Genomic DNA, 23,914 nt, shown 5'->3' with positions numbered 1-23,914 from the left:
GACTGGGCTCCTCTGCTACAGGCAGAGTGGTTCAAAGGGAAAGAACATCTGAGGAATGCAGCTGAGGCCAGGCCTGCTCTTGCCCAGAATTTTGGGTTCTGTTTCCCACTTCCAACATGGAAGGAAAAGGCTGACACACACAGGTGTTCAGAACCACTGGGCCAGAGTTTTACAAGGAAGCAGCTGGGACAGTGAGAAAATGCTGTTTCCTGGTAGCACAGCTCAAAGGAAAAAATTGGAAGAGAGGAGATACAAATCTATTCTTTGTGAAAACAGGCCAATGGACCCTGCCCTCAGATCTTCATACCCATGTTACATTCTCCAGAAGCTTACCATAGACTGGCTGCAATGAGAAAAGGTGAAAAGAGCAGGCTGAACAGGCACCCAAAGAGGGAAGGAGGAAGGAGTGGAGGGAGGCAAACCTCATCATCAAGGCAGAGGCCCCATACCTCCTGGTCCACAGAAAGTAAAAGTCAACCCATCTAACACATGTTTAGTCCCATCCAGGAACACAGGCCACTGGAGGGACCCACAAAGTTCTAAGATGTGATTTCTTCTCTGCAGACACTTTCATCCTCTGCAGACACTTTCATCCTAGCTGAGGAAATAGGACAGACGGATGGCAACAGACACACGGCAACAGACACACATAGACACACACACACACACAGGGCATGTAACAAATGAAGTCAGTGACGGTAACAGTTATAGTTACTGCAAGTACCATTCTGAATGGATCAACAATAGCATCTCTCTATTTGGCTAAGATAAAAACAGAGCAGAGTGGGGTTTCTCCCACATGAACACGCTCTGTGGCTATACTGTCTTACCTGCGATTTTAATGTGGCTCCTAGCCAAATCCCTGCCAACAAGTGCCAGAGTCACACAGGAGTGTAGGTTATTGTATTTGTTAATTAGGGGTCGGAGATACTATTTCTTCTTCTTTGAAAAACAGGTCCTGATTACCTCGTTGTAGGTCTATGGAACACTGTGTGCGGCCCTGGCATGTTAAAATGTGAAATATTTTAAGGGTGCAGTCATTTCTTCCTCCTCAGCACCCGAGCTTCTGCCAATCTCTCAATGAGATAACACAGCCTCCTTCCCACAGAACTTTGCTAGGTACAGGCCCTGAATAATTCATGGTCAGCCCAGTCACTCAGGAGTGCAAGGCCCGCCAGCTGCCATTAGCTAGGAGGCAGGCTCCAGGCTTACTGCAGAATTACCTATCAACTACCTCTGAGACCCTCTTTACAGAAGCAAACAACTCGTCCCACTTTTCTTCTCCCCATTTTTAACTAGGCACTTTCCCACTAGATAAAAGTGTAACTTTTACTCGAAAGAAGACAGATGGGGGTGGGAAGACAGTGATGCTCTGAAACAAATGCATGGTCAGGGTGTCATTTCTCCACTTGGGACACTGAGATGACACGGGTAAAGGACCAGACACTGTGCCTCACACAAGACAGATGCTCAATAAATGCCAATCCTCGTCCCTTTCTCCTACTTGTCTTTCTGCTCCAGCCAAGCTTGATTCACACTGCACCCTGTTTTAGGCTCTCCCATCTCCATGCCTCTGTTCTGGGTGCTCCCCTCTCCTCTGAAGTCAGTCTATCTATCCTTCTTCAAGCCAAGTTCAAAACTTCCCTCCTCCAGGAAGATTTCCCAGATTATCCCTGCTGAGATGATTGCTCCCCCTCTCAGAAACCCTATACCAGTACCGTTAGCACCCCCTTGTCTGGCACCTATCATGCACTGCCTTAGAGTATTGCTTTTCTTGTGTACCAGTCTTATCAACCTAATTAAAATAATGGCAAGTGCACCCGTTACAGACTCGAGATAAGTGAAAAATGGACTCGACTCAGCTTTTGTCACTGACTGGCCTTGTGACCCTGAGCTGGTCCCTTGGCTTCTCCAATTTTTCCCCCAAAACCACAAGATGTGAAATCGAAAAGCTCTATGGTCCTCTGGATGCAATGCTCTTGGAAATACATTACCACCTGTCTTAGGGCAGATTCAAGTCTTAGAACACCTTCACTCTATATAGCTAAGCCCAGTTTCCCCTAAGAGGCAGCTGTTAAATACCATTCAGTCATTTCAGAAGCCTGGACACCAAACAGAAGCCTGAACAGAGCAAGGGCTCTGTGAGGGAGGTGGCACTATATGGAGAACTGGAGAGCCTTCTCCACCTTATGGAACACCCCTTGGTTTACATGCCAATCCTTCATGAGGAGAACATGAGAGCCAAACTCCTAACAGGTATCAAGAAGGTCCTTTTCAAAATGTACCTACCTAAGCCAACCATCTCATTAATAGATAAGGAAAATGAGGCACAGAAAGGTATGCCCAGAGATATGAAGGAAGTTAAAGTACACCTTCTGAAATCCTGCTGCCTTTCATTTCTAGGGCAAACCAAGAGCTGTGGACAGAGGAAGTAGCAGGCATTTCTCATGCCTCTTTGTCCGGGAAGTAGGCCCAGGGCTCAAAATTAGAAAAGGCTCACCTTCGTCCACTCTCCCACTTCACCACCCAGCATCCAACACCATGGTGAAGCCAAGAGGCTCGTACTAAGTGGCAGATGACCCTTATTTTCCATGTTCTCTGATGCCCGGTGTGTCCCAGCACAGACAGAATAAAGACCCAGATGATGGTACTGACAGCTTCAATCTTACCTTTACAGACTAACACAGAATCAAATACACTGTCAGCCCCAATAAACTCTCTTGTCCAAAGACCCTTTCTCATTTTTCTGCACTGAACTTTTCTTTATTTTTCTTATGATATTCTGAGAGAAGAGTTTACTCGGGAGGCGTTTTTTAAAAACATCTGGAAAATGGACTATTGATCAAAAGTAGAATTTTAATGACAGGGAAGGAATGAAGTGGGCTAAGAGAGAGACTAAGCTCTTTTCTAAAACCTGACATGCTCATCTATAACCACCTCTCCACTCATCTTTTATTACCATTTCTACTGCCCTCTTTCTTAATTACCACCTACCAGGAAAAAAAAAACACATAAATTGTGACCACGATGGTGCATTTCTCCACTCCACCTTATTTTTATAACATAATAAAAACTTCAGTAAAGGATGCAGAGAAATTGGAACACTTGTGCACTGTGGACAGGAATTTAAAATGGTAGAGGTGTTATGGAAAACAGTATGGAGGTTTCCTCAAAAAATTCAAAATAGAATTACATATGATGCAGCAATCCCACTTCTGGGTATCTATCCCAAAACAAAACAAAACCAAAACCTGAAAGCAGGATCTCAAAAAGAGATGATTCGCACACCCATGTTCAGTGCAGCATTATTCACAAGAGCCAAGATGTGGAAACAATGCAAATGTCCACTGATGAATGAATGGGTAAAGAAAATGTGGCATTTACACACAACAGACTATTATTCAACCTTAAAAAAGAAAGCAATCATGTGACATGCCGCAACACAGATGAAACTTAAGGATGTCATGCTAAGTCATTATGAAGACATCATGAAAGAAGCCAATCACAGAAAGACAAGTACTGTATGATTCCACTTACATGTGGCATCTAGAGTAATCAAACTGATGGAAACAGAAAGTAAAACAGAGGCTGCCAGGAGCTGAGGAGAGGGTGGAGGGGGTACTTTTTCGGTGGGTACAGAGTTTCAGTTTTCCAAGATGAAGAAGTTCTAGAGATCTGCTACATAATATAGTGAATACAGTCAACACGACTGAACTGTACACTTAAAAATGCTTAAGATGGTCAATTTTATATGTTTTTTACAATTAAGAAAAATTAAAAAAAAAAAAACTAGAGTCAGGGGGAATACAGTACTGAGTGTGGGGACAAACAGCAAATCTAAAGCTATGCAGTATGCATGTGTGAGTCCCAAGCTCTAACAAACATTCTCAAAAACTATTGACCAACACTCTGATCCCTCCAAGCCCATTCTTCAACCCTTAAGAAAACTTTATGGGAATCTTGCCAACTCTTCAGTTTTGTAAAAACTGGAAAAAAAAAAAAAGGCTTAATAAACGAGTTATTGGTTCCAAACTGCCTCACTCACATCCTGCACAGCACTGTAGAGCAACCTCCATTTACCAGTTACCACCAGGGTCAGGCCTCAGAATCTCCACAAGTCCAAACTCCATGAAATTGTTTAAAAATGATGTTCTCTGAGATTGAGTGCCTCAAACACAAAAGTAATCAACTGGCAGTTAAGGAATAGTCAGTAGTGACACATCCTAGTTGAGCAGGCATGTGCACACTGACACACTTTGGATGTAGGTGTGTGTGTGTGTGTGTGTGTGTGCGCGCGCGCGCGTGCACACAGGCCCACATGTGCACAGGATCACCTTCGCAGATATTAAATAAACAAGTTTTCCTTACTCCTAAGGTTTTGTGCTACTCCAGCATCAACTGTCCTGCAATACTTACAAGTGCCCACCTAGCTAAAGAATACCCATATCCTGTCAGTGTGGGCACACACATAGTTTTCTGTCAAGAATATTTTAGTGTAGAGGTGCCTGGCTGGCTCAGTGGGTGGAGCACGTGACTCTTAATCTTGGGGTTGTGAGTTTGAGCCCCATGCTGTGGGTAAAGGTTACTTAATAAAAGTTAAAAGGGGCACCTGGGTGGCTCAGTCGGTTGAGCGTCCAACTTCGGCTCAGGTCACGATCTCATGCTTTGTGAATTCGAGCCCCACATCGGGCTCTGTGCTGACAGCTCAGAGCCTGGAGCCGGCTTTAGATTCTGTGTCTTTCCATCTCTCAGCCCCTCCCCTGCTCATGCTCTGTGTCTGTCTCTCAATAATAACGTTAAAACAATTTTTTTTAATTAAAAAAAATAAAAAGAAGAGGAAGAATTATTATTTTAGTGTAATAAGGACTCATGAAGCAACAGACCAAGGTTCTTACTGATCAAAATGTCCTTCTATCTTGCCTATTAGATTGAGGAAGGCAAATGGCAAAAATCATTACACAGGAAAGGGGACTGTAATTTGCAGTCATTATAATCAAAGATTTGTTAACACTCTATAAGAACCTGCATTTCTGACTCATCAAACACAGAAAGTTAAAAAATTAACAAGAGCCTCAGACTGGAGTCTGAGTCACACGACATTTATTATTTCCTGGAGAAGGACAAAGGTTGCTATCAACCCTATACTCCCACACAGTTAGCTTCTCACTGTATAAACAGAAACCATCAGGAAAAGAGGCCACAACATACCTTGGTAACGAAAGGATGTTAGCCTGCTAACTCCCCTGGAGCTCACACACAATCTCAGAGGCCTAAGTGACCTAAGTATCTAACCAGCCAACCCCCTCATTTTGCAAGTAAGGAAACTGAGGCTGAGAGGCTGGATGATTTCTCTCATGTATCAACTAGCCAGGCCCAGTGGCCCCCAGATGTCCTGGATGCGATAAAAGTACTGACAATGGCCTCCTATCTGAAGCGACTTTGTAAATACCAGAAAAACGCTTTGTGACCCAGGGGCACCTGGCTGGCTCAGTTGGTAGAGCACACAATTCCTGATCTTATTAGGGTTGTGAGTCCAAGCCCCACATTGGGCACACAGCTTGCTTTTAAAACATAAATAAATTTTTAAAAAGCTTTGTGACCTAAAAAAAAGTTTTCCTTAGATTTTAATTACCACCTGCAGACAGTAGAATAGCAACAGAAAAGTAGGCATGTTACATAAAGTGTCTAGCTAGCATCTGTTACTTGGTAGGGTCTTAGGATAGCCTCACTTACTTAATTTTATCCTCCCTGAAAATGAAAATAACTTGTTGTTCTCAAGTTGTGCAACCCACCAATAGTCATATCTAGGAGAAATTGTATATTTCCACACCATATAAGACAAATCATTCTGCTATATTTTTTTAGTATACTATTTAACACATAAATGTTTGATTGTTTTTTGAATATATAAGTCATTTAGGCCTTCCTTTTTCAACTGGTCACATTTCCCTTATGCTTGTCCAAATACAAAGAAACAACCCTGTACAATATCAGATTCTTACTTCTGCTTTCCTGTTAAATATAGGTAATGTGTGTCCTATTGGGAAAGGTTTTAAAATAAGCTCAATCAGCACTGATGTCACAAATGAGTATTCACTACTTAAAACAAACAAAAAAACCCAAAAAAACTACACTCTAATTTCTGTTCCTCCAGCAATTCTCATCTTCTAAGTTTATTCAAGGGATCTCAGTCTTGATTCTCTAATATGGAGTCATCATAGAGAGAGCCGCAAGATTTCTCTCCATTCAGAGACCTACAAATACTTATTCGAAGGAGAGCAATTTCCAGTAGAGTTAGAAAAGGCAAGCCAAAGATAGGCATCAGAAGCTTTCAATCACCATCCCAGACCATAGGAGCCTCTGATTTATATTAGCACTAAAGCAGGCAGGCTGGGGCAAGTAACAGCCCAGTTCAGAAAAGCTCAGAATGGAATCTGTAAAATGGGGGGTAATGCCCCCCTACACTAAAGACTGCTCTTAATACTAAAGTAATATTTTCATAATGTTCTCCAAGATGAAAGTGATACACAAATTTTAAGTGTTCTAGTTAATACCAATGAAAATCTAGTAATATTTCTTCGTTATTATCCCCTGATACCAAACTACAGCTGTCTCAACAAAGAGGAACAGTGCACTCAAGCCAAAAACACCCCAGGAAGGACCAGCTCTCTTCCAGTCAGAGCCAGGCTGTTCGACTGGGATTTTTTGCACTGAACACATCTCTCTTCCTCCAAGGAACACAGGTCTCTCTCTCTCTCTCTCTCTCTCTCTCTCTCTCTCTCTCTCTCTCCTATCTCCATCTCTCTCTCTCTCCCCCTCCCATCTTGGCTATTTCTGAGGGTGGGAGGTAGGGGTAATAACTTCTCAACCTCTACTCCAAGAAAAGTTTTAAAATATTTTTACTGTACTTTCCCTGAAATCATTCTCTCAGTAAATGTTTGGGGTTGTGATCATTTTAAGGTGTAGCTAGAAAGAATATAGACTGATATGAGCTAAGGAAAACGTGATATAATCCTGAAAATTGGAGGCCATGTAATGGAGAATAAAGAACAAAAAAACAAAAAACACCACGACAAACAGTGGCCCGCTTTGCAGATATGTGACCAACATACTCAAACAACCCTCATCTATCCCAAATATCTGGCACCCAAAAGAAAAACTTGGCATGAGGTTTCATATAACCTAAACTAAACTGATATTCCCCACCCCACCTCCTATGCTCCACAACCCACTATAGAGCAAGTCCTCAGGAGGCAACCACAACAGCTTAAGTCCCTGCTCTCTCAAGCCCTTTGCCACTGCCCTGTTTCAGGGCCTCCTCCTTATCTCTCCCCCAAACATGACATTCTCCTAAAATGGCTCTTCTCCCTCCAGCCATTCTCCCAAGTCACCCTCCATGGTGTCCCCAGGGGGGTTCCTCCTGAGACCTAAGTCCAGTGCTACCAGTGGCTCTCAGGTAAAGTCACCAGGGGCTTTAGAACCCCTCGGGGTAGAAATCTAGAGAAGACTACTCTGTTTCATTCAGCTTGGCTCCAAGTTTGCCATTTTACATAGTGAGGTAACAAATTAAATTCTATTTGAAAATAAAATTATCCTGAGCTAAATGTTGAAAGCTGCTGGCCAAAAGGATGGATAAAAGCTAAACCTCTTGGCATGGCATTCAAGGCTCTCCTGCCTGCTCCTACCTTGAGCTCCTTCTACAATTCTGCACACAGTTCCTGAGAGAGAGCCAGGCACCAGCACACCATTCAACAGATCACGTGCTTAGCCTAAAATTCGCCTCCATCTACTGACACTGCCTGTCCTGTGAGAAGAGAAAACCTCTGCTGACCATACACCTATGTTCACTTAATTACCTATCTCTGTATTTCTAATAGTAATCACAGTATCTGGTAGGCACTCAATAAAATTTCACTTAGTCATTCACTAATAAATGAATAAAACAAAAAAAATCAAATACTACCTTACCCATTTCACAATCATGATTCACAAAGCTTAAAAATAAAGAGGCCACTTTGATGTCCTTTAATTGCACCTGCTACCACAGGGTTTCCTAACCATTAGTTAAAAATTCTAATTGGTACGGTTGCCTGGGTGGCTCAGTCAGTTGAGCGTCCGACTCTTGATTTTGACTCAGGTCATGATCCCAAGGTGGTGGGATCAAGCCCCACCATCAGGGTCTGTGCTGAGCATGGAGCCTTCTCAAGATTCTCTCTCTCTCTCTCTCTCTCTCTCTCTCTCTCTCTCTGTCTCTCTCCCCCCTTGCCCCTCTCCCCTGCCTGTGTGCTCTCTCTAAAATTAAAAAAAAATCTAATTAGTAGATCAATACTAGCATCTAAAAATATGGGATAGAATAGAAAATATCATAGCATCTCATGAATTCAAGTTCAGCATCACATTGTGAAATTTAAATGAGTAAATACATAAACATACCCATATACATAAATTTCTGTGTATACTAGAATACTATGTAAAATATATTTCCTACTGATATTGTGCTCAATTTTTTTTCTGTCAAAATCTTAAGTCAATTACAGATTAGATTAACATGATGAGTAAAGTCTTCAGTTTAGTTTAAAAAACAGAGAGAGAATGCCATTGGGGGGAGGGGGTACCTGGGTGGCTCAGTTGGTTAAGTGTCTGATTCTTGATTTCAGCTCAGGTCATGATCTCATGGTTAGTAAGTTCCAGCCCCACATCAGGCTCTGTACTGACAGTGCGGAGCCTGCTTGCGATTCTCTCTCTCTCTCTCTCTCTCTCTTTCTCTCTCTCTCTCTCTCTCCCCCTCCCTCCCTCTGCCCCTCCCCAACTTGTGCTGTCTCACTCTCTCTCAAAATACATAAGCTTAAAAAAAAAGTTAAAAAAACCCACATAGATACTTCATCCTTCATGACAAAATCCAGTTCAGACAATAATGGTGTTAAGCATGCCAATTAAAATGGTTCCCTGAATGTGAGGGAGTCTAAAAATAAAAAAAAAAAGATCTTCATGCGAATACACCTGAAGAATATGCCTGATTAAATGCACAAAGAAAGCTGCACCAGCACACCTGTTAATTCAGTGCTGTGGGTTTTGGGTTTCGAATTAGTATCAAGTGCATCCTCTAGCCTGGCCTCTTCTCCATCCTGTATTTCTTAAGGCAGTCTTGAATACCTCTACATTATTTACAACATCCCTACTAACACTGGCCTTCCCTCAAATGCTGGGAGACAACTCCATGGATGGTGTGTATAGGGGCTCAGGGAAGAAGCTGGAAGCTCACACTAATCCTCTGCAGAGCAACCAGTTCCAGGTATAAAACTCTGTGTTCTCACAACAGAGACATATAAAGGGCTAACTGATTTGGTCTGTAAACCCGTTTCTCCAAAATCAATTTCAGGACTGTCAACACATGGAACTGTCAAACCCATCTCAAAAGAGGTAAAAACTGACCAAGGGCCGAGCTGGCTAAATGACATACTGCCATTCCCATGGACTTAGAAAGTTGCTGAATGGTTTTTGTTGTTGTTAACCACAGAAGAAAAGGTTTAAATTATATACCGGTTAAAACAACAACGACAACAGTGTTCTAGTCCACTTGTAGCCTAGTCTGAGGGACAGACGAATGGCCTTTGGCTGTCATAGTGAAATAAAGTATTCTAGGAACCATAAAGTATAATTAGAGCATTCCATTCCCTGTCATGCTTGGCCACTATATTCACCAAATTCCCTATGTCCTTAAAGTCACAATACATTATTCCAGATGGCCAACTGTGGCCAGCATTTATAAATTTGTAATGAGCCATTAAATTATCTAACTCCAGCTGCTGGCACCCACTGGAAGCTAAGTGACACATGGGAAAAACACAGGCAAACTGTGGGCCAACCTGGGAGTGAGAGCCTCTTTAGAGATGCCCCCATCAAGTGCCTTTAGTATCTCAAAACATGGAAAGTAAAGAGACAAGGAGCTTTCGAAAGAGGTCCAGAAACACTGCAATGATCTGAGGAAGGAGTGGACAAGTACATCTTTAGCTGTAGCTCTTTTGGCCAAAAAGTATAAAACCCTAAGGGCAGATTCTTGCAGCACAAAAAGAAGCAGGGGCCGAACTGAAAGCATCATTAAAAGATGTCCCATACTCTGTGTAATGGTTTGTATCAGCTTAAAAATAATGCCCCAAACTTTCAAAAGCATCTCCATAAGTTAACACTGTAGTAGTGAGATCAAATCCTGCAAGAATGAAAATCTAAGACAAATCCTCTTTGCTGAGAGAATACTCCAGATTCTTATAATCAACCTGTCCTGCTTCTGCTTATTACTTAAAAAAAAAAAAAAAAAAGGTGTTTCGGGACACCTGGGTGGCTCAGTTGGTTAAGTGTCCAACTTTGGCTCAGGTCATGATCTCGCAGTCCATGAGTTCAAGCTCTGCATCTGGCTCTGTGCTGACAGCTCGGAGCCTGGAGCCTGTTTCTGATTCTGTGTCTCCCCCCTCTCTCTGCCCCTCCCCCACTCACGCTCTGTCTCTGAGAAATGAATAAACCTTAAAAAAATTAAAAAAAAAAAAAAAGGTGTTTCAATAATGTGCATGGAAACTATCTCAAAAGATATGTGTCAAATTTTAAAAGGAATTATCTCTTACATTTGTTTTTAAGAGAGGGAGAAAGTGTGCACATGTGGGGGAGGAGCAGAGGAAAAGGGAGGAAGAGAATCTTTTTTTTAAAAATTATTTCTTTATCGAGAGAGAGAGAGAGAGAGAGAGAGCGCACATGCACGAGCAGGGGAGGGACAGAGGGTGGGGGACAGAGAGAATTTCAAGTAGGCTCCATGCTGTCAGTGCAAAGCCCAATGCAGGGCTTGGTCCCACCAACCTCAAGATTGTGGCCTGAGCTGAAACTGAGATTTGGACGCTTAAATGACTGAGCCACCCATCTCATGACCATGAGTATCACGGCCTGAGCCTAAATCAAGAGTCAGACACTTAACAGACTGAGTTACCCAGAAGTCCCTATCTCTTACATTTTAATGCAAAATTCTTAAACACATAGAACTAACTTTCCAATGGGTATCACGGAAATTAGGGGCAAATTTTCCCCAAATAAAGTGGGCTCTTCAGTCTAACAAGTAGAAACACCTAACTGCGTTTTCATTTACACGAGGCACTGTAGGAAATGTGGAAAGAAGTATTATTCAGTCACTGTCTTCAAGGAGTTAAGTGATTAGCTGGAGGGAAAATAAAGATACACCTACTTTAAGCACACACATGAAACTAATAAGACTCAGGGGATAGGGTACAGAAATACAAAGGCCAAAGAAGTTTTTTGAAAAGGTGTGAACCATGCAGGAGATGGCTCCATGGAGGGGCTTGGAGTCAGGGTGAACACTGGAAAGGCTTGGGTTTCCTGAAGATTTACAGGGTGATCCAAAAGGTAACATATGATGCAGGCAGAGTCTGGAACCTGGCAAATGGCCCAGCATCTCTCTGATGCTGTTAAGATGCAATCACGTGGCTAGTAAGGCAATTTCACATAGATGCTCAAGAAATCTAAGGAGTCTGCAGAAATTTAAACCTGTATGGCAAAATTTTTATCAGCCTCACCCAATAACATGTGTCCATCACCCAATTATGTCACTACCTTAGAGTTCTGAAAATTCACAGGCTTGTAGGAAAGACATCAAAACTCAAGCTCAGCAAATTCCCTTGAGGATTAACCCAATGAGAATAAGGAAGAATTGTGGAAAAGGGGCATGTTTATCAACTGGAGAATGAAGAGGTAAGATCTAGGATTTGGGGAAGCATCACAGCACTTTTATGTAATCCTGTCACATTCACTGCTTGTTTTATACACATGATCTATTTCCCCAAAATAGATTAAATGTGGGTAAGGAACATGCTAATATGGTGCTTACATTACTGCTAAAAAGTCTGGAATGATGCACTATTATTGGGCATCTGTCATACTCTAAGAATGGTGTTAGTCTTTGAGGCCTCAAGAAGACAGAATGGGTTAGAGTATTTCCAAGTAACAAAATTGTCAAATTCACGAGTTAACAACTTAGGTGCAAACTAAGCATCTTATTAGAGGCATATTCTAAAGACCGAAACGCTGGTGTACATTTCTCTTCTTTCAAAGATCTTAAAGGAAGCTGTACATTATTAGTTGCTTTTTATTTTTTTAAGGAAGCAATCAGACAACAGCAAATGTCACCCTGTCACTTTATAATAGTTTTATTTCTGAATCAGGAACATTAATCTAGGGGTGCCTAGATGGCTCAGTCAGTTGGGCAGCCGACTTCAGCTCAGGTCATGATCTCACTGTTCATGAGTTTGAGCCCCACATTGGGCTCACTGCTGTCAGTGCAGAACACGCTTTGGATCCTCTGTCCCCCCACTTCCGCCTTTCTCTCAAAAATAAACAAAAAAAATGTTAAAACAAAAACAAAAAAAAGATCACTGAAATATCTGAAAATGTGTGAACATTTATTGTTACTTACTGTCATCTGCCCAGCACCCACCTCCCTTTCCAGGAACATCTCTGTATGATTCCAGGGAAAGCTGCCACGCTCTCACATTCCTCCATACCTCACACCGCAGTTCACTGGTTCAGGACTGGCCTCCTGACCAAAGCCTAGTAAATTAAAGCCTCCCTATCAAACACCCCCACCCCATGTTTCCAACTAGAACTAGAAAAATAGAGAAAGTGGTAGATAGCAAAGTCCAGGGACAGATGGCAATCATATTTAAGTCACCTGAAAGACCACCTCTGAGGCAAGAAACAGAAGGTAAAAACAAGAGAGAGAGATGGAAAGCCTTAATTTCTGTGGTTCCAGCGCCTGTCTATACCCTGCCTTTCCCTCATATTGGCTGTTTAACTCTTCCCTTGATCATGCAGAATGCCCCGGTATCTTTCCCCAAAAGTCCCAACATAAAGTACCTTCCTCCACTACACCATTCTGCATTAGAAATGCCAACCATAGCCTCTAACTGCCAGCCAAATATCCTCTGAGCTGTGGAGGGACAGGGCTGGTATGTTTTATACATTTGGCTTCCTGCTCTTTACCAGTGCTGTGGATACCTCTTCTAAAGATAATCATTTATAAGTACCCCATTGGTCGTGGCCAGGTATAAAAAGATTACGTGGGCCAATTGGAGCCCTATCCTCATATTCAACCTCATAGGGATCTGAACTAGAGAAAACCAGGATATTGAGTCATTTCAAAGAGGTCAAAAGAGAAAAGATTGGCAAGATGTAGAGCTGTAACTACAGTACGCCAAAGCCATGTGTAGGCTGAATTAGGAGGGGGCAGATACTATTACTATGCACAGGGCTCCAACGAATGAGGCACATAGCCCATGTGAAAGATGAAGAATGCCTCCAGCCCCACAGCGGCCTCAGTCACTAATGGATTTCTAGGTCTGGGTAAGCCTGAAATTTTGCAGTAACCCTCTCCCACTCCTCCCGCACTCCACCACAGGCCCATATCCTTTTTATTAAGATAATTCAAGTGAATTTCTGTTCTGGACAACCGGAAAGAACTAACCAAAAATAATTTTGAATGCAGGATTCTTTTCAGAGAAGCCAAACAAACAGTAAACACAGACCAAATGCTTGTTACCTTGCTACCCAGATCCCTCCCAGTAGATTACTATGTAACGGGATCATGTCAAAATTGACAAATACACAAATACTCAAGACCATCTTCTTTAATCAACTTGGTGTCAAAAATCAAAATGTAATTTAAGAGACTATTAACACCTACCCAGCATCAATCTCTCTATAAATCAAAAAACTAATACATTAAATTGAATGGTATCACTGAAGATGGTGGTTACATAAAACTTTAGCTATCTGAACTGCAATGTTAACGTAAAACCTACTTTTTGACACTTCCAACTTTTTCTTATCATGTAACATGTTTATTTTTAAAGTGTACAGGACTTTACAAATGTCCTATATATAAATTATATTTTCTCTTTTTATCTTCCTATGAGGGTACTTACTCACAGGTCTACTTTGGTAGAAACTGCCAAAGGAGTTAGACCGTGTAAATGAACTTAATAAAGGCAACAGATATGACCACATGAGACACCAAACAATGAAATGAAGAAGGTCCTAAGTGTACAGGACTTTCAGATACCTACAATAGATCTGCCATCTGTTCCCAGTAACTGCCAGATAAAGAAGTATTATGATGTCGGTAGCTTTTACAGAATTTTTCTGTCCTTTCTCACTAATCTACCTCAATTACTTACATAAGAGAGCAGAGGAAGAAATGAGGTACCAATGTATGCTATAGCATAAATGAACCTTGAAAATGTTTTGCTAAGGAAAAGAAACCCAGTCACAAAAGGCCACATATTGCCTGATTCCACCTATATGAAATTCCCAGAACAGGCAAATCCACAGCCAGAAAGTACAGTAGTGGTTGCCTGGGGCTAGGGGGAGGTGAAAATGAGAAGTGACTGCTAATGTGTATGGGATTTCTTTCTGGGTGAGAAAAATGTTCTGGAATTAGTGGTGGCTGTTGGACAGCTCTGTGAGTATATTAAAAACCACTAAAGTGTACCCTTTACAGGGACAAATTTTATGATATGTAAATTATATCTTGATAAAGCTGATAATTTAAGAGACAGCTGGGGTCAGGGGCACATTTGCAGAGAGAGCCAGGAAAAGGCTAGGAAAAGAGAAAAAGCTTAAGTTTTCCTCTTCTGCTTATCCAGGCAGTCCTCAAAAGACAGGTTATATTCCCCAAGTTCATTCACAAGTTAACTTATGGGAATTTTCTCATAGAAATGGTGACTATGGAGTTCTTTAAAAGTAAGAGACTGACTTAAGGAAATCATGTTGCTGGGCGGGGAAAAGGAGTTAAGGCAAAGGCTAAGTGTGCAGTAAGAGAGCAATAAAAGAATGAGAACCAAGGGAAGTCCACTGAGGTGGCTGTGAAAGGAGAACATGGGCTCTAGAAGACGGGGCAGGAACGGGGCTGGGGTAGGAAGAGGGAATGGTGGGTGGTGAAGCAGTGTAGTGAAGGAGAGGATTGGCAGGCTGGTGCTCCCCACCAGGATCATTCACCTCAGCTACTAGGGGATGTCAGCACAGCTAAGCTGATAACAGAATGGGAAGAGTATAAGAAACAGCAGCAGGAAGCCAAGCTGATTTCCAAAGTGGGGAGGGGTCATCCCCAGCAGTCAAGAGGAAAAAAAGGGAGGGAAAGAAAAACCTGGGAACTGTACCTAAACAAGAAAGAAACTATTCCTGCAATCCCATGGTCAGGAAACTACTAAAGCGATACGTATACAGAAAATAAATGGAGAATATAACCCAGAACTACATACACGTAATGACCTGAACAGACTTTCTTCTCATTACTTTTCACGAACCTCTTTCATATGAAATGGCTCCTGCAGATTCCGATTTACAAATAATGGGTGGTATATTTACTGTACTCTAGGCACCATACCTCTCTCTCAAATAATACCAAATAATACAAAATTTAGGGAAACAGCTTCAAGAGTGGATGAGGAAAATAATGGATAGCTATTAAATCCCTGTTAATCCTGACTATAAATGTCAATTCCATCATGCAAGAAGACTTTCCCTGGGGACATAAAAGTGTTCCATCCGAACGGGCAGGTGAGTATGCACATAAGAAAAGCTCTCAACTAATTTTAGAGGAATGAGTCCAAGCTTTAGAAGCCAAAAGCTGACTTTCTGCTTTAATGAGAGGGGTCCTCAGAGATCTGCAGCCTGGCCTCTACAGTTTTGCTGCAGTAGAAACAGAAACAGCCATGCCAAGGTTCAAGCCTCAGTTCCTCTCCAAGTTCCAATGTTCTTCACACTACTTCGTCCATCCTCTCAAAATGACTAGCTTTCTTCCTCTTGTGTTCACCCTTTGCCTCTCAGTTACTAGAGCACTAATTGCTTATACTACCTTCCTGGCACTTGCATCCATGTTTGGTTAAAGTTTCATGTAAATAGGTCTTGTCTTCCTATTGAGACAATTCTAGACCATGTTTTAAAGATTTATTTATATATCCAATAGGAGGCTAGCTTTGCACTCTCACTAGAAAGAAGGTGAATATTTTATATATGCATACATACATAGATACATGTATAAATTTTTGTTATGTTTATTCATTCTGGCAGGGGTAGGTGATTATGAATTAATAGTCTAATTCTGGAAAGTCTCTAAGTAAAACCATCATATTATAGATCGTAAAAAATATAAAGCCAATATCTAAACTATCTCATTAAAAACTCATGACTGTAGGTAGAAAAGACATTAAGACATCTCTCAAAAAAGGTAAACTTAAAAATCTTTTAAGGTTTTAAAATAGGCTTTCCTCCATCTATATGCAGGTCTATCTATTCTGGAATTATGTAAACAACTTAAGTACATAACTTTAACCACAGCTTGAAATTTGTACTCAAGAGAAACTATGACAAGTTTTGCTCCAATTTTCAGTGTACAGAATCCAGCTCTTTTCCTCCTGAGAAAAACCCTGTCCCTGAATTTTTATTTTTATCTATAACTGCAGATTTTTTTTAGGATATACCTTTCAAGTTTCCTTACTAATTTTGATTAGCACTAGAAAGCTAATTTAGGCCCAGAGAAACTGTCTACCCTCCTGGAGATTACAAACTAAAAGGCCTCAACAGTGATAGAGGTTGGGGACGGGCGGCGGGGGGGGGGCGCTTTATCATCTCTGGGACCAAGAGGATCCACCCAGAGAGGGGCTGGAATGAGGCCTGGGATTAGAGGAAGAATGTGCTCCCCCTGCCAGGAGACAGCACTGTACTCAGTTTGAGCACAACATTAAGGCTTCTTAGGTGTCAAGATATCAAAACATAAACTGTGACCTGCTTACTGGGGGAAAGGGCAGACTGATATTTTGAAGAAGAGATAAAAAGTTGATTTTCACTTTGAGGGGAAGACTCAGACAGAACAGGATATGAATATTAAGTGAGAACACTCAGGCCATGTCCCAGGAAAATGTTTCTCAAAAAGTGTATCAGATGCATTAAAAATGCAGATCACTGGGTTCCCTCCTCCAGTGGTGAATCTCAACTTATGGGGGAACCTTAAATGTGCATTTTTAAGTAAGTGTGCTATTGAGTCCTCTGCATCCAAAAACAGTGCTTGAGAGCAGTGCCAAATTTTCAGCTGAAACAGCAGAACAAAGATGTGGTACAAGATCTGCGTTGTTGCTACCTGTGTCTTAGTACCAGAAAGCACAAAAAGGAGATTCATTTTTACAACAACAATTTGACTGATGCATTATTCCCAATCAGAATTTAAGTTTACACTTAGCCAAGTGGCCAACTACTTACTGCTTTATAAATATACTCAAGACCAAATACCTGATGGGTATTTTAAGCTCACATTTGTGTGGCTGGATCTATAAAGTTTTAACCAGTAAGTGTCTATGTGAAGACATTCAAGTTGCTCTGTCCAAATTGGTAGCCACTGGCCACATGTGACTAATGACCATAAGAAATGTGGGTGGTAAAATACATATTGGATTTCAAAGACTTAGTAGAAAAAATGTGAAGTATCTTGGTAACTTCTTATACTGATTGCACATTGATACGATAATATCTGAGATGATTTGATTAACTAGAAGATGAAAGTTAAAAATCACATGTGGGTAGGTGGCTCAGTTGGTTAAGTATCTGACTTCGGCTCAGGTCATGATCTCAGGGTTTGTTGAATTTGAGCCCTGCATCAGGCTCTGTGCACAGCACAGAGCCTGCTTCAGATCCTCTGTCCCCTTCTCACTCTGCCCATCCCCTGCATGCACATGTGTGCTTGCTCTCTCTTTCTCTCTCAAAAAACAAAACCATTAAAAAAAAAAATCACATGTGGCTAGTTTTACATTTCTTTTGGACAATACTGCTTTAAACATTTAAAGCAAATCAGTGCTTTAGCTGATTAAATGCTCCACCAAAATTATTGTTCATTCAAATGCTTGTATTTAAAGGGAGTCTGGCCTATACATATAGCCGCTAATAACTTATATGCTCTATGGATATAATGTAAAAGATACAATTAGTGAGTGGCCTTCAGCTCATTTTCCTATGGCTATCAGGTGTCCTTGATTCCCCACTAACCATGTAAACTCAAGGTCAATTTCTTCTTCCAAGTCCATAGCTTAGCAGAAAGGCTCTTATGAATAATTTTAGCTCATAAATGTTGACGAGTGACAACTCCCAAAGGAATTTCATTTTTAATTTCTGTCTTTTTTAACTACTCATTTATGTATAGGCTTTTTCCTATAACTTTTCTATGACATGATTTTTTTGTGGAAATAATTAAAACTTCTGAATGTGGTATCAGGAATTTATGTTTTGTTTTCCTTATTACAAATTAGTTCAGATTTTATGTCAGGAAAAAATTCAAATACAGGTAAGAAAAAAGGGAAGTCATTCAGAAATAAACACTATTTTGGTGTACATCCTCCCAATTTTTAAAATTACTGCTGATGAGTGTTGATACAAAAATATTAATTCTAATTACTTTATCAATATTTTCAAGCAAAATGTACTTTTTAATGGACTACTTTTCCTTTCCTACTTTATGTTGATTCTACAAAATATAACCTGTAACCATAAACATTTATCACTTGTAAAAAGAAACCATTTACCTTTTACATTTCTTTAATAGATCTAAGTTTTTTTGTTTTTATTTCAAATAAAACGTTGCTTTGCAAAAAGTCCAGCTTTTTCTAAATCACTTTCATTACCACATGTTCCACACTACTGGGGCAATTTGGTCAGAGGTCAGGAATGTGGGTACACCATCATGGGATGCAGGAAATCATTTACAGAATGCATAAAAAAAAGTCACTTCACAGCACTCTGCCTTAAGGCTGAATCGGCACGGCATGATCTCTGCTACACAACACAATGCACCAATGCTCTTCTCATCTTCCTTCTAAATTATAAATGGGAGCGCACAATTTAGGCACAAGTATAAATCTCCCCAGCCTCGTATATATAAAATTTGTGAACATGTGGCAAGAGTCAATATTAATTCTACTTACTTTCTAAAACATTCCTAAGTCTTGACCTTTTAATTTTTTTATTGTTTAGTATTTATTTTCGAGAGAGAGAGAGAAAGACAGAGACAGAGAGTGAGGTGGCGGGGGGGGAGGGGTGGGGAGCGCAGAGAGAGCCGGAGACACAGAATCTGAAGCAGGCTCCAGGTTCTGAGCTGTCAGCATAGAGCCCGATATGGGGCTCAAACACACAAACCCTGAGATCATAACCTGAGCCAAAATCGGCTGCATAACTGACTGAGCCACCCAGGTGCCCAGTCTCGACATTTTATAAGCTAACAATTCAAGAGACCCTCTCTCCACCTAACTTGTGTGAGGGGGAAACTTTCAGATGAAGGTTTTCTCTACTGTAAGAAAGAGCTGCTGTTTTCAACCCCACCAGGAGATTCTCTAGGTGGATTATGAAGACAGCAGTGCTCAGCTCCTGATGCTTTCACTAGTGTTTTCCTCTGATGTTTCAGATACTAAAGAACGGGAGGGGGGTGCTGAGTGACTGAGAGATGAATCAGACTAATTTTCAAGCAAAAAAAGTCTAAGGAGAATGGAAAGATTCAAAGCTCCCTGGGCAATGGAAGTGACCCAACTCCAGACTCTTTCATCTTTGCAATGATAAACTGGCACTTGACAAGTGACTACAGGCCTGATTCCTACATTTTTAAAACATGGCCACGTTCCACACCATACCAGGGAGGCCATCTCCCCTATGAAATATCTTACTGAGTCTGATACAACTCTGACACCAACTGGGTGTCCCAGACTATGATTCAACTCTGACACTAAGTGCTTGGAGTTAGCGCTGACCCCCTAGCTTAAGGGATCTGTCCCACAAGACTGCCTCCACTTCAGATGCCAGTCACAGGCCCGAGACCACCATATTTCTGACTAAACAGCAGAAGTTCATCAGGTCCATGAACACAACCCTCAGGTTCAAAAATTTACTAGAAGGACTCACAGAACTCCAGAAAATACTTATTTTGCTGGTTTATTATGAAGGACACAACTCAGAAACAGCCAAATGGAAGAGGTATGTAGCCAAGGTATCGGGGGGCAGAACTTCCATGGCCTCACAGGACACACCACACTTCCAACACACTGGTGTGTTCCCCAACTCAGAAGTTCTCCAAATCCAGTCATTTAGGAGTTTTTATGAAAGTCTCAATATGTAGACATGATTGATTAAATCATCATCCACTGAGATTAAACTCAATCTCCAGCTCCCCCTCTTTCCTGGAGGTTGGTGGATGGGGCTGAAAGTTCCCACCGTCTCATTATTTGGTCATTCCAGTGACCAGTCCCATCCTAACACTATCTAAAGGTTTCACCCTAAGTCACCTCCACTAGCATAAATCCAGGTGTGAGGAAGAAGGCTTTTTATGAATAACAAAAGACAGCAAATTCCAAGGGTTTTAGGAGTTCTGTGCCAGGATCTGAGTGCAAAGATAAAATTTATTTCTTATTATACCACAAAGTTAAAAGCAAGAAGAGGATGAAGGCAAGTAAAACTGAAATTAAGAATGGTTTTTACAACTCAGAGGAAAAAAAATATATATCATATACACAATATATATTACCTATACGTAAAATAGGTAATATATATTACATATATAGCAGCTTAATAATAGAAAGGATCTGCGAACTGGGTAAAAACTAGTAGCAAGTAGTTTACCTCACCTTATTTTCTCAGAGAAAAGCCACTTAGTAAAGGACACAACCCAAGGTGGTTGTTACATTATCAATATAAGACACACTATCAATACAGCACACTATAAAAAGATGAATTCCTGCAGTAATGTCCTTTGTATATCACCTCGGAGTTTCAGACTGAAAACCTAGAGAAGACTCAATATGCAGAACACTTAAGAGGGACAGGAAACTTGGTATGCACATTTCTACTCACATTTCTAGTGCTCTAACCAAGATTTCCCACTTTAGAATGTGCATTTGTAACAGAAATCCTACAACAGCACTCTCTCACGCTGGGCCTATCACTATACTACTTCCCTGTAAGGAACAGGAAGATATTTCTCTCCTCTCAAAATGAGGTGCCAGCCTTCCACACCACTCCCACATTAAAGTGTGTCTTTCAGATAGCTCTGTTGAGTTTGATACTTTAATTCTTACTAGACTTCAGCTGGGTCTAGATGAAATAGTCTCAGACACCCAAGGAAATAGACCAAACATCAATACTCCACACCAGTCTGGAAATGTGATTCCCCAGACCAGCCACATCAGTATCACCTGTTAGAAATGCAAATTATCAAGCCCTATCCTGGACTTAATGAATCAGAAACTTGGGGGTTGGCCCAGCCATGAACAAGACGACCAGGTGATTCTGATGCATGCTCACATTCTAGAACCACTGTTCCAGACACTGCCGGACTGTTCTGTTACTCTTGTTTTCAGCATATAAGATTTCTTAGAGAGTTCAGAGATCTTTCTGTCCCACAGAAGTGGGAAGTCAGATAACAAGAAAATCTCCTCCAATACACAGATGGTTTTCCTGATATTTTCTGGATTCACTGAAAGCAATTTTTTTTTCTATTTAACTTGGAGGCAACACGTTTTCTTTTCAATAACTTGTCATGGTTACTCATGGCTTCTTCTAGACCACAAGATGCATTCCTGAGCCTTTTAAAGATCTTTTTAAAAACATGTTTCAATTACTCATTATCAATACTCTATAACAATATGCTTTGAATCATTTTGTATTTTACTGAATATAGAAAAATAGGTATACACTTTGGAGGCAGTCTGCCTTAGCCATTTATCAGCAGTGTGACCTTGGGCAAGCTAGTTAATCTCTCCATGCCTCAATTTCCTCATCTATACACTGTAGATAATAATAATGCCCCTCATATATGGTTGTTATAGGATTAGCTGTTAATATATACAATGCATTTAGAACAGTGCCTGCACACAGTAAACACCATGTTAAGTGCTTACTATCATTAACTATAGTAGTTCAGGGACCCAGATAGCATGGAAGAAAAGCCACCCTAGGAAGTTTAAGAAAACTGACCAATACTAAGTACAGCTGGAGATATCCTCCAGAACTGCAGGAAAGACCAGATACAAAAAGCAAGAACTGCTCTACAGTTGTAAATACATCTTCTTCTTTTTTTAAAAAAATTTTTTTTTAATGTTTATTTATTTTTGAGAGAGAGAGGGAGACAGAGTGTGAGCAGGGGAGGGGCAGAAAGAGAGAGGGAGATACAGAATCTGAAGCAGGCTCCAGGCTCCAAGCTGTCAGCACAGAGCCCCACCCGGGGCTCAAATTCATGAGCTGTGAGAGCATGACCTGAGCCAAAGTCGGATGCTTAAAAGACTGAGCTACCCAGGCACCCCATATTATTCTTCTTAAAAGGGAGATAATACATAGTAGCCTAGAACCAGAAAGTAAATGATTCATGATCAAAGGTAACTGGCTACCCAAATCATACTAAAGGCTTAAATGAAGATTCAAGAAAAAGAGGTAAGGGATTAAAGTACAAATCAATCCACTAGCACAAGCCAGCAGCAAGGTTTCCATAAGCTTCCATGTTAATGAATAAGCTAGAAAATAAAGCTTCAATTCTAGAGTGACTATCTGGTTAATCATTCATTTATGCACTCAATCAGGCAAGCTCAAGAAAGATCATTAAATCACCACCACTCAAGAGACAAATTATTCTAAGGCAACTGAATAACCTTCCTATAGCATTTAGTTAGCTATATTCCCAGCATCCATTTCCCTCCTCCTCCTTCCTGTTATATACCAAATTTTCTAGCCAAGGAGCTCAGATGGAACTGACCCCTCTCTGCCTCACCCCACAACCCCCACGCCAAAAGTACATCCTCATTAGCTAATGTCAATCAGCGTACCCTCTTCTCTGACTCCACTGGAAGAGAGATTCTAAGGAAGGCCCATGGCCCAAGTCATGATCGATCAGGTCAGTGAGACTGATCCTAGGACATGGTAGAAGTACTGGGGCAGCAGAGGTGCTCTTTTCTCCTGGGTATCCTTACAGACGGATCTGGGACCTGGGGCAGCCATCTGGGAACTATAAGGCCAAAAAATATAGAGAAGGAAACTGGGTCCTGTGCACACCATTTAAGCCCGGAATAAGTCTTGCTTAAAGGCCAAGTTTGTCTTCTATGTGATCAATACATTTTCTTTACCATTTAAACCACTTTGGGTTAGGTTTCCTTTTGCTTACAATCAAGAGAACTCTAAATGACACATGCATCATAAGCAAATTATACTATAAAGGTAAAAAATGTGAGCTATATGAACAATTAACAGTAAACTTACCTGTTAAATCATGGCTATAATTTATGTGTCATGATTAAAGACATTCAGAAAAAAAGTCATAAATGTACTTCTCTCATTTAGAAACCATTTTATTTAAAATCTCAAAGTACAGATGCAAGACCTTAAATAGACTCCACTTTGACCCTTGGTTTACATATATTCAGTACTGCTGAATCCTGATGAAACCCTGATGAAACCCTTTCCTGATTTCCAGGGCAATTCAGGGCAAGACCACTACCCACCCCAACTAGGGTTAGGGTAAAAGTGTGTTCTAAGTATTCAACAGCACCAAGAGAGTTAGAAATCACAAAGGAAGGATGTGTTCCTGCTAATTTTAGTGAATTAATGGCAAACTTACCTGTTGTAGCATTAAATATGCCCTCACCACATTAAGTTATTGCTCTTTACATCTAAAACCCTTGCATGTGATGCTAACTACTCTTGGTCAGTCAAAGTAAGAACTCTACTGTAACAAGTCAGGTCAACTAAAATATCACAGCAACTAAGCACACAGGATGATTTGTACATTTGTCTGAATACGGTACAATATGCTGCATTATTTTGAATGTAAGAGGAGTCAAAAATAAAA

The 23,914-nt window shown here is 40.9% G+C and overlaps 1 protein-coding gene across 3 annotated transcripts in view; it reads right to left on the bottom strand.

Moving 5' to 3' along the window:
* SPTBN1 (spectrin beta, non-erythrocytic 1) overlaps nt 1–23,914 on the bottom strand; it is a 198,318-nt gene that overhangs the window by 119,238 nt on the left and 55,166 nt on the right. The window lies entirely within an intron of this gene.

Source organism: Acinonyx jubatus, chromosome A3 (assembly GCF_027475565.1).
Source record: "Acinonyx jubatus isolate Ajub_Pintada_27869175 chromosome A3, VMU_Ajub_asm_v1.0, whole genome shotgun sequence".
In the NCBI taxonomy this organism is placed as follows: Eukaryota; Metazoa; Chordata; class Mammalia; order Carnivora; family Felidae; genus Acinonyx; species Acinonyx jubatus.
Note: the sequence above shows the minus strand (reverse complement) of the source record. Positions and strands in the feature narration are given on the sequence as shown.